This window comes from Microplitis demolitor, chromosome 4, assembly GCF_026212275.2.
Source record: "Microplitis demolitor isolate Queensland-Clemson2020A chromosome 4, iyMicDemo2.1a, whole genome shotgun sequence".
Lineage (NCBI taxonomy): Eukaryota > Metazoa > Arthropoda > Insecta > Hymenoptera > Braconidae > Microplitis > Microplitis demolitor.
In genome coordinates, this window is record NC_068548.1 from 10,751,022 (window position 1) to 10,763,026 (window position 12,005).

The 12,005-nt window shown below is 31.4% G+C and overlaps 1 protein-coding gene across 2 annotated transcripts in view; it reads left to right on the forward strand.

Moving 5' to 3' along the window:
* The window catches only part of LOC103569521 (cold shock domain-containing protein E1), a 102,260-nt gene that overhangs the window by 64,630 nt on the left and 25,625 nt on the right, over window positions 1-12,005 (forward strand). The window lies entirely within an intron of this gene.

A 12,005-nucleotide genomic window follows, 5' to 3' on the forward strand; every position in this document is an offset into this window, starting at 1 on the left:
AGGTGGCACCTCGACGATAGCACGGGAAAGTACGAATATTGGACTCGCTCACAGCTAGAATAATTGGTCACTAATTGGTCATATTTGGTCAGTAACTTTCATAATTTGGTCAGGGTTTTAACTCTCGAAATTTTGAGTTTAAAATTCTAAAGCCATATAAAAAATTTTAGCACGGTAAATTCAACGTTCAGCGCCCAAAAACATACTGTTCGAATGGAAATTGAGTGATATTAAATGGTCAATGCCATTCATAATTTGGTCAGCTGTATGTGCGCAAGAAAAAGCGATTTTGAGTGGTGGGGCTTAAAAGAAAAAATACATAGCACCCCAAACTCGTTGGAAATGATCGTTTAGCCGTTATTTTGATGGTACCAAAAGAAAGAAAAAATGGTCAAATGTTATCATTAATTGGTCAGGAACCGAAAATTCGAAAAAAGAAGTTTAAAACTCCAAGGTCACCTGAAATATATTAGTACCCCAAAATGGACGTACAGACTCACTTCACAGCTCAATTTAATCAGAATCGAAAGTATATAAATGGTCAACATGGATTTTAATTTTATCATTGCTCCACATAGTGCTATTCATTTTTTTGGTTTCAGATATATGAACCCCTCCACCATCATCAAGTTTCTTTCTAACAAACAGTAAAATATTAGAAAATTAAGCTATACATTTATTTTCCTACGTTTTCGATACCATAATTGAACATGATATACCCTGAAAATCAGGGCTTTTTTGGATGAATGATAAAAAATCGACTAGCAACAAGCAATTGAGTAAAAAAAAAAGTTCAGGATCATCTATGTTGAATGTAAAACACCAAATAATACTAAACAGAAAAATCTAGTCAATGCTGCATGATTCTGCGTATGAAGTAATTAGGAGCATAGTTACCATTCAGATAATATTACATGCTAAAGTGTCCGACGCTATACTACTGATTATTGGTAAATGACATCTAAGAAATGGTCACCAATCAAACGAATCTAATTGTATCTTGAAGTGCATGATAATTGAAAATACTGCATTATTTCTTTTTAAATGTATTTAAAGGCCTAGCTACTAGATTGATCCACACACATGATGCTACTGATAATTGGTCAGTACAGAATAGTAAATGGTCACCCCTTTAATGACTCTATAGTAACAGTGAAGTAGGTTGGGGCTTAAAATACTGCGTTATCTCTTTTGAAATGGTTAATATAATATACTATGATACGGACGCAATGTAATAATATGTGTAGGTCATTCCACACCAAACTGAACGCTTTCAAAAATCGTTGCTTTTGATTTTCTTCATTCTCGGATATTTTTTGTACATTTTAAAATAGGCTTCCGGCTAAATTTTAAGATTTTTCAATTAATGGTTCAAAAGATATCGAATTTCCAAAATACCCGCTTTTCTGATGTTTTCTTTATCATGACTTTCTCAATAATGCTCAAAATTAAATTTTTTTTTTTTTTTCAAAATTTCCGTTTTTAGATAGGCCCTACAGAAAAGAATACAAAACAAATATTTTAAGTATTTTTTTTTCCCTCCGAACGGTAAGCGTAAACATTCGTCTCGCTCTGCGAAACAAAGTTGCCGCTTTCTGCCTCCGTCGAGGAGAAAAATAGCACACACATTTAGGGCAGTAAGCACGAAAGCCTCAGATCACATATTTGTTGACCTCGGCTTCGCATCAGCTGACAATAACACGTGGTCTGAAACATTTCTTACTTTATTGCCCTAGGTGTATAATATACTATTCATCGAAATTTTTGAATGTAAATTTTAAGACCGGAGCGGTAGTGGGCCTTCCACAATTACTGTTTTATCTTCGATTTTTGAATATTGAAAACAATTTTTCACAGGAGTCTTTTTTTATCTAAATAAAACTTTTGAACCTGTTTGCGAAAAAAAAAATATATTATTTTTTGAACCACCGTAACGTATATATATGCAGCCAACCTACTTCACTGTTACTATAGAGTGATTGAAGGGGTGACCAATCCCTGATTAAAAACTCCGATTGAAACTGATTGAAAACGTCCTATCAGATTTAATCGGAAATTTCTGATTGACAGTCAATCGGATTCAATCGGAAACTTCCGAATGATTCTGATTGAAAGTTAATCAGAAATTTCCGATTGACTTTCAATCGGATTTAATCAGATATTTCCGAAAGGTTTCGATTGTAAATTAATCAAAAATTACCGATTCCCGGGAAAAAATAATTTTACATATTATTAAATGGTAAAAAATTGAAAAATCAAATATTTTAAAATCTACGTTGAATCTACATTATCAATAAGATTTCATGTTATGAAGTAATATAGGATATACTATATTACCACCAAAAATGGCACTTGTCACTCTGTCAAAGAACAGAGGAGTGCTCGTGTCAGAATTGCTTCCAAGTCTAGAATATAATACGTCTGAACTACGTTTCTTACCAGGGACACTTCACAAGTGGTAGGCGCTATCTAGTGACGAGCACCGAACTACTCCCACTACTATTGCCTAGGACTGGTGAATTTCCTCTCCTCTACATATATCTTTTCTCCTAAGAAATTTTTCTCTTGGTTTAAGCAACTTTTTTTCTATTAGTTGGAGTATACGAAAATCCTTGCGTTAAACACCTCCATGAAAAAGAATTATTAAAAAAATATAAGTTAAAATACAAAAAATATATTTTAGAATTTATAAAAAATAGATCAGAAAACTATTTTTTTAAGAGCTTGACATTGAAATGAAAATAACTAGAAAAAAAAAAGCGAAATTTTGAAAAACTTTATTTATAATAATTTTTGAGAAATGAAATTACCTACAAAAAAGTTTCTATGAGATTTTCTGATAAAACTGATAGTTTCGCCGGAAAAGTAAGAAGATCTTAAAATTTTCTATAAATTTGACTATAAGCTCAAATAACTTTCGAACAGTTAGATTTATCAAAAAATGATGAGACTTTTGTTGTAGAGCATTCAATCTCCTACAAAAATATCTATCGTGCATAATAATTCGTTGATTGGCTTGTAAGTTAGAAAATTCTAAAACATAAAAAGTTTTTTTCCGGTGTTATTTGAATAGAAAATAGAAAAATTGATTAACGCAAACCGTAGTATTATTATTAAGAGCTTGGATTGGTACCGAAATTTTTATTTTCAGGTAGACTTTCAATTTTTGGATACCAAAAAAAAAAAAATTTTTTTTTTTTTAACCAACTTAATATATATATAATTTTTTATTGATGTTTCCTTTTATTTTCGTGATAGTTTTAAAATCAATCAGTACAGTTTTTTAAAAAAAGTTTTTATATAATCCTGAAAAATGCTTGTTTTAACTTTTTATAAAATTGATTAAATTGGAAAGACAGATAAAATTCTATACTCGGATATTTTAAAAATTACTGAATTAATGATAAATGAAATTCATATCTGCCCAAATTTTAATAATTATCAATACTATTTGAATTGTTATTTTCCGATTGAATCCAATTGAAACTGATTGAAAATTGTCTGTCGAATTTAATCAGAAAATATTCGATTAATGAATTATTATTTTCTGATTGAATCTGATTAAAACTGATTGAAAATTTTCTGTCGGATTCAATCGGAAAATAATCGATAAATGAATTATTAAGTTCTCATTGAATCCGCTTCGTTTGAAACGAAATTTTTTTTTTCTAGCCGACACAAGAAAATTTTGTTATTCATATTGAGAAAAAAATTCCCTGAAAACTTCAGCTCTTAAATTTAATTTAAAGTACTTTCTCTCGAGTATCAAATTTTTCCATTTAAAAAGTATGTTAATTGAAGAACAATTTTTTTAAATAGCTATAACTTAGCCAGATTTTAAGCTATCGTTTTGAAACCAGTTTTAATTTGCAGAGAATTTGTTGAATTTGAAAGTCTATAAAACAGATTGTTCTAACTCGATCTATGTCGATTCTGTCTGCTCCGAAAGTCTATTTTTTACTTGTTTCATATAATTTTGGTAATAGTGAAAAAAAAAACGGCTCATCATACGAAAAAGATGCATAGCACCCATCTTTTAGAAAATTTCGTCCTCTAAGGAATTGTTTATCTTACCAAAAACAGATTCTCTGTATAACATCGCGCCAAGTACGCGTTTAAAATTTTTTACTAATAAGAAAAAATTATTTTTTACAAAAAAAATAAATCCAATCGAAAAAATACCAAGTATTTAAAATCCTACCAAAAACAGATTCTCTGTATAAAGTCGCGCTAAGTACACGTTTAAAATTTTTTAAAAGTAAAAAAAAAATTTATTTTTACAAAAAAAAAGTCAAATCGAAAAAATACCAAGTACCTAGTATGATGCAAAATCATAACAAACATTTTCATAAAATTTCAAAAAAAAATTGTATAACAAAATTTCAATGTACTTGGTGTGCTTACAAAAGAGTAAAAAAAAAAATGTTTGATTTTATTAGAAATTAATTTTGCTTGAGTACATGTAGTGACGCACACCAAGTACATTAATTTCGACGCAATTAGTAAGTAAAAATATTTCAATTGATCTACATATATATATATATATATATATATATATATATATATATATATATATATATATATATATATATATATATATATATATAGAACTAAATTGCCTGATTTTGGTACTGTCTAGCGGATATAACTATATATGCAACGAAAGGGTTTAAAATTTTGACGTAAATATTGATTGCAAGTTGTTACCAACGTTCGTAGAAAGTTGACGATAATCTACTACCGCAACCTGTCACCAACTTTCTGAGTAAATTGAAGGCAACTTTTCGTCAATCCTGTCAACTAAGGGAATGCCAGCTATTGGCATACATTGGAACAGTATATGCGGCCAACTTGATAGCAAGTTGCTACAGTTGGTTGCCACTAGCTCGCTTCCAAATTGATTATCAGAAATCGCTTAATGAAGTTGTATATTTGAGCTCCAACTTAACTCCTCATAATAAACCAATTCAATATAAACCAATTCGATTTATTTCAATTGCAATCGTTTGTTGGTCGTTTGTCGATCAATGTTGACCTATCAAAGTTGTTTGAGGGTTAATTGCTCAATTATGAAAAAGTAAATAAAAATTAACCTTTAATTTTTTTCATTGAACCCCTCTATTTCGATATTTTTTTTATTTTTTTATTTAAATTGCTAGGAAACCGTTTGTCGGTGATTGTTGGTGAAAACAAATAAAACAGTAATTTATTTATAACAAAAATGTAATTAAAAAACTAGAATTTCCATTAGTAGTCTTCAATAAATAATATTTTTTTTTTTGTATAATGATATTTTCTTTTTGTATAATGATATTAAATCTTCCGTTAAAAATTAACTTAAAAAATAATTATTTGTTTCCATTGATTAAAAACCTGATTTCCAAATTTCGCCAATAAGGTATTGACAGGTAGCGCCACAATGTTGTTAGATGTACGAAAATACCCTAAAAACCACTTTAGATTAAAACTGACAGTAATTTGACAATTGAAATCATCAAAATGTGCTGCCTGAATTGGCCGACAATTTGATAGCAAAACTTGAAAATAAAATTAGCGGTTAATTTTTTTTTCAATTTAGAGGTTGCTTTTTTTACTAGAAAAAAACCCTAATAAAAGTTCCCATGAAATTTTTGTCAAATGTCTGTCAAATTCGGGCTTTTCCGTTATTAACGATAATTCGTATACGACTTTCAAAATGAATTTGCATTCGAATTCGGGTAGTAAATTTACGTCAAATTGTATAGCAAGTTGTATGCAAATTCTCGTCAAAAACGGAATAGCCCAAAGTTGACAGACATTTGAGAACAATTTCATAGGAACTTTCCCTAGGGTTTTTTTCTAGCCAAAAAAAGTAACCTCTAAATATTAGGTGTACAAAAAAGTTCTACCCGTTTTTTGTCAAAAAAAAATATATTTAAAAATTTTAAATAAAATACAAATTTTAATCAAAATAACCACCATCAGCATCTACTACCCTTTGCCAACGCTCAGGCAACTGATGGATCCCACGGCGATAAAAGGCTTGATCTTTTGTCGAAATGAAATCATCTATTGTTTTTTGCATTTCGTTTTCATTTTGTAAGTGTTTGTCAGCCAAGTAATTTTGCAATGAACGGAATAGGTGAAAATCACACGGTGCAAGGTCTGGTGAATACGCCGGGTGCGGTAAAACTTCCCACTGTAAATCATTTATAGTGTGGTGGACGATTGAACTTCTATGAGGCCTGGCGTTATCATGCTGCAGTATCACTGGTCGAGGTTTTTGTCCCGCAAATCGTCTTTTACTGTTGATTTCATCTGCTAATTTTTTTAATTGACAACTGTAGCGTTCTCCAGTAGCGGTTTCTCCTGGTTTGAGTAACTCATAATATAGCACGCCCCACTCATCCCACCAAATACAAAGCAATATTTTTTTCCCAAAAACATTACGTTTTGGTGATGATGTCGTTGGTTGTCCTGGGTCTACCCAATGTTTTCGACGTTTAGGATTCTCATAGTAAACCCACTTTTCGTCCCCTGTTACGAGTTTCCACAAAAAACGTTTTTTTTTTATGTCGTGAAAGCAACGACAGGCAGGTGTCAACTCGTCTCTCTCGTTGTTCTGGAGTTAATTCATGAGGTACCCATTTTCCTTCTTTTTGAATCTTACCTAAAGCATGTAATCTTTCAGAAATAACTTGTTGAGTAACGTTTAACTTTTTCGCAAGTTCTTGTTGTGTTTGTGCAGAATCTTGATTCAGTAATTCTTCCAATTTCTCGTCACTGATTGTTGAAGGTCTTCCAGAGCGTGGTTTATCATTTAAATTAAAATCTCCGTTTGTGAATTTCCGAAACCATCTTCGACAAGTACTGTCATCAATAACACTGTCACCATAAGTTGCACAGATTATTCTTTGAGCTTCAGCAGCACTTTTTCCTTGATGAAATTCATATAAAAGACAATGGCGGATATGCTCATTACTTACATCCATTTTTAACTTAATAAAAAAATATATACATCGAAGATTAATATATTAAAAGTTTGATGAATTTAAAGAGTACAAACAGCTGTGCATGTACATATACGTATTCATAGCTAACCTATAAATAGCTGTTAGATAACTCCATCTTTGAAAAACGGGTAGAACTTTTTTGTACACCTAATAAAAAAAAAAAAAAAATTAACCGCTAATTTTTTTTTTTCAACTTTTGCTATCAAATTGTCGGCAGATGCGGGCGGCAAATTTCGGTAATTTCAACTGTCAAATTACTGTCGATTTCAATCTGGAGTGACTGTTAGGGCAGTTACGGCAGACGTCAACTAACCCTAATAGCACAATTTGCTTGTGCAAAAGTTTACTGTACAAAAGTTTCGTTGAATTTTTCCTCAAATTTCCGTCAACTTTGGACTTTTCCATTTTTTATGATAAGTTGTATGCAACTTACTATTGAATTTGACGTAAATTTACTGCCCGAATTTGAATGCAAATTCACTTCAAAAGTTGACTAGAAAAAAGTTGTCTTTAATTTTCAGGCAAATTTTATGTCAATTTATCGTTAATTTGACTTGAAAAATTGTTAAGTATATTTTTACGCTCAAATTGTAGACAATTTTACGTATAAATTTGCATACCTTCTGAAATGGTAAGAATTAACATTATCGACCGTTTTTTTTTCGTACAAGTTTTCTTAAAATTGAAGAAAAATTAACCGCAAATTTTTATTTTCAACTTTTGCTGTGATATTGTCTGCAGATTCAGGCAGCAGATTTTAGGTAATTTCAACATCAAATTACTATCAATTTCAATGCTATTAGGGTAAGTTTAGTAATTCCAGGTATTGGCCGTGCTTAGCTGAATTAAGTCCTCTGTAAATTAAGTTAAGATTTAGCATAGTAGAAGCAAAGCATACTTATTAGACTAAATCTTAACTAAATCTTATTAGATACACGTATAGGATTTAGTTCGGCCGAATACGGCCATTAATGACAACATCTGTACCTATCATGGCGTCAAATGACACGGTTTTGGTACCACCTTTAAAAGCCACACTCTAAATCTAATTGCTTAGGAAGTTCTGCAGTGGAACATTTACGGGTAACTTAACAATAAGTTTCTGGGAAGTCTTGGCTGGATAATACTTGCGTGCAAATTGATGCAAATCAACTACCATCTGAACGTAATTTGACAGAAACTTGCCATCAATTTGAAGTGAAACTTACAGTCAACTTAACGTCATTGTCTGACAGTAACACTTGGTCGAATTGAATTCAAGTTACAGACAATTTACTGTCAACTTGCAGGTAACTGTTTGCTCTCCAACACTTTTCCTTCGAATTGGCTAATACGGCAGTAGCTTGAAGTTAACTCACGGTTGGAGGCTATCAGGGACCTCGCGAATATAACTAGAGAGAACATACAACATTCAAAATTTTTTAGCAATCCACAAATTATATTTCCTAAATGAAAGGTATTATTTGACGCAAAATTTAGTTTTAGTCAATAATAATAACTTAATTAGAGATAATCATACGGATTTTCAACGCAATCACTAAGTAAACATTATACTTTAATTGATCACTACATAAATATATATACATAGTACTGATTAAAAAGTTGGTGTCAATTAAATGTGACCAAATTGGTGACAACTTTCAGCTTTTGGAAGAGTTCCTATAAGTTGTTATCAAGTTTCTTATAACTTGGCAACCAGTTGCGGCTAATTTAAGGAAACGCCAATTTCTGCGGTCAACTTGATGACAAGTTGCGGCAATAAATTGTCGTTAGCTTGCTGTCAGCTTGGCTATCAAGGTTGATACTGCTTAGCGAATAGAACTACACCATAAGGACGTTAAACATGAGTTTTACATAATCGTAAAAGTTTTTTTTGCAACTATATAAAAGCATTCCTAACAGCACAGTTTGCTTTAGCAAAAGTTTACTTATAAAATTTTCCTTGAATTTTTCATAAAATTTATGACTATGAAACGAATTTATTTATGCTCATAAAAAATTTGCATACGAAACTATAGTAAAAAAATACAGACTGAAGCACCGCTGGTGGCGAAAAAACAAATTACTGCTACAGAAAAATTTCAATATTTACTGAATCATGGCATTTCTTACAACTTTTTATTCTTTGGCAGTGCCCTTTTCGCATGAAAAAATTTGTAAAAGGATTAAAAATGGGGGCACTATAGTATATGCTGGCCATATCATCTTTCGATTGCAAAAGGAATTTTCTAGATATTTGGTTTTTTAAAAAAGTTTTTAAAAATTGGAGCTAAATATCGTTCTGTCTACGGTATAGAGACACGGTAGGCTAGCGCCATGACACTTCACACATATACATCTGTTTGAACGTGTACTTGGCGCGAGACACTACCGTGTCTCCTGATTATACTTCTCTGCTAAAAAAATCCGAGAGATTCTTATAGCTGTATGTATAAGGCCCTATACTTAACCATACAGCACTTCTCGTAGAACTCATTCATTCTCATAAAATCTTTATGGGAATGTATGAGCATCTATGAGATTTTCTAAACAGGGTGATATTGCTAAAGTGCACTGTTTATAAGAAACATTCAGTAGAACATTCTGCAGTAAAAAGGATTTATACTATATTAAGCTTACAATTTTTATACTGTCTAATGTTAAACTACTCGTATCTCATAGATAATACGCACACCCCTATTAAAAATACACGATCGCCGCCTCGTTTGTCATCTACCGTTAGGATTGATTCTAGCGACGCTAGCAAGACGCTAGCCAGTGCCTCGTTTCATTTTTACTAAGGACTTTAGCTATATATCTAGCTCATCAGGAAGATCAATCAGAACATTCTACACGGAGAAATAAAAAATTGATCAATCAGGATAAAATCGAGAAATAAATTATTATTTTCCGATTGAATCTGATTGAAATTGATTGAGATATTTCAATCGGATTTAATCAGATTCAATTGGAAAATAATTGAAAATTAAAATTATTATTTTCTGATTGAAACTGATTGAATTTTTCTGAATCAGTTTTAATCGGTTTCAATCGGAAAAAAATTATTATTTTCCGATTGAAACTGATTGAAATATTTCAATCAGATTCAATCAGAAAATAAAAAATATTTTTTTCCGATTGAATCTGATTGAAATTCAATCGGAGGCCTCAAACGCTCCTGAACATTTCTGAATGGAAATTCGTTTCCGATTGAAACTGATAGAATTCTGATTGGGTTTCAATCAGATTCAATCGGAGTTTTTAATCAGGGGTTACTATAGAGTCATTAAAGGGGTGACCATTTACTATTCTGTACTGACCAATTATCAGTAGCATCATGTGCGTGTATCAAACTAGTAGCTAGGCCTTTAAATACATTCAAAAAGAAATAATGCAGTATTTTCAATTATCATGCACTTCAAGATACAATTAGATTCGTTTGATTGGTGACCATTTCTTAGATGTAATTTACTAATAATCAGTAGTATAGCGTCGGACACTAGCATGTAATATTATCTGAAACCTAATTTCACATATTTATATGAAATTTTTCAGGCCGTAAATTTGCCGCTACGCAATAGAGCCGTTTGTGCTCAAGCCTATTTCCACGCTGTCCGTTTTAGTTATCTGAAATAACGTTTTTAATATCTGAATGGTAACTATACTTCTAATAACTTCATACGCAGAATCATGCAGCATTGACTAGATAATTCTGTTTAGTATTATTTGGTGTTTTACATTCAACATAGATGATCCTGAACTTTTTTTTTTACTCAATTGCTTGTTGCTAGTCGATTTTTTATCATTCATCCAAAAAAGCCCTGATTTTCAGGGTATAACATGTTCAATTATGGTGTCAAAAACGTAGGAAAATAAATGTATAGCTTAATTTTCTAATATTTTACTGTTTGTTAGAAAGAAACTTGATGATGGTGGAGGGGTTCATATATCTGAAACCAAAAAAATGAATAGCACTATGTGGAGCAATGATCAAATTAAAATCCATGTTGACCATTTATATACTTTCGATTCTGATTAAATTGAGCTGTGAAGTGAGTCTGTACGTCCATTTTGGGGTGCTAATATATTTCAGGTGACCTTGGAGTTTTAAACTTCTTTTTTCGAATTTTCTGTTCCTGACTAACTAATGATAACATTTGACTAGGGTTTCACCCAAGATCGAGATTTTTCTCGTCTCATCTCGTCCCGTCTCAATTTTGCGAGACGTGACCCAGACGATACACTTCCAAAATTATTTTGACGTTACCGAGACCACATACTGCGAGACCCGAGAGTCTCGTTTTTTGTCTCGTCGAAATTTTTCCAGTCGGAAAGGAAATAGACAAGAAATATCAACGGTTAATTTTTTTCTTAAACAAAAAAAAAAGGACTGTGTAGGTAACTATACACTTATGAAACGTAAAATATGGTGACCACCTGTAAAATCTCCAATTCTATATAATGTTGCGTTTTCAGTATTTAACTTATTTAAAACAATAAATTGCCAAGTGAAAATGAACGGTAATAAAATGATCGCTCACCTATTTTTTTATGTTTAGATTTAAAACGAAGACTTTCTAAATATATATTAGGGTGACAAAAAACTGACTATTTTTAACTTCCCGCTTAGAAAATTATTAATTTTCAAAAATTCGGGAAGTTATTGGTTTTACCCGGATTTTCGAAAATCGAGTTTTCATGAGATGTCGACGCTTTGAGGTCCTAGGAAGCTATTCTGACTATTTTCAGAAGGATGTCCGAGTGTGTGTGTGTGTGTGTGTGTGTATGGATGTAAACTCTTAATATCTTTTTAATGAACTGACCGATGAACATGTTTGAGGTGGCAATCAAAAGAGGTTGGTTCAAAAAATATCAAATTAATAAAAAACCCGCTCTTTTTTTGGTTTTTAAATCATAACTTGCTCAAAAAACAAATTTATTATCGGACTTTATAGAAAAAAATACAAAATAAATATTTAAAGTGTTTTTCATTAAGATTTTTGAATTGTCAGTTTTCAGTCATGTTTTTTAAAC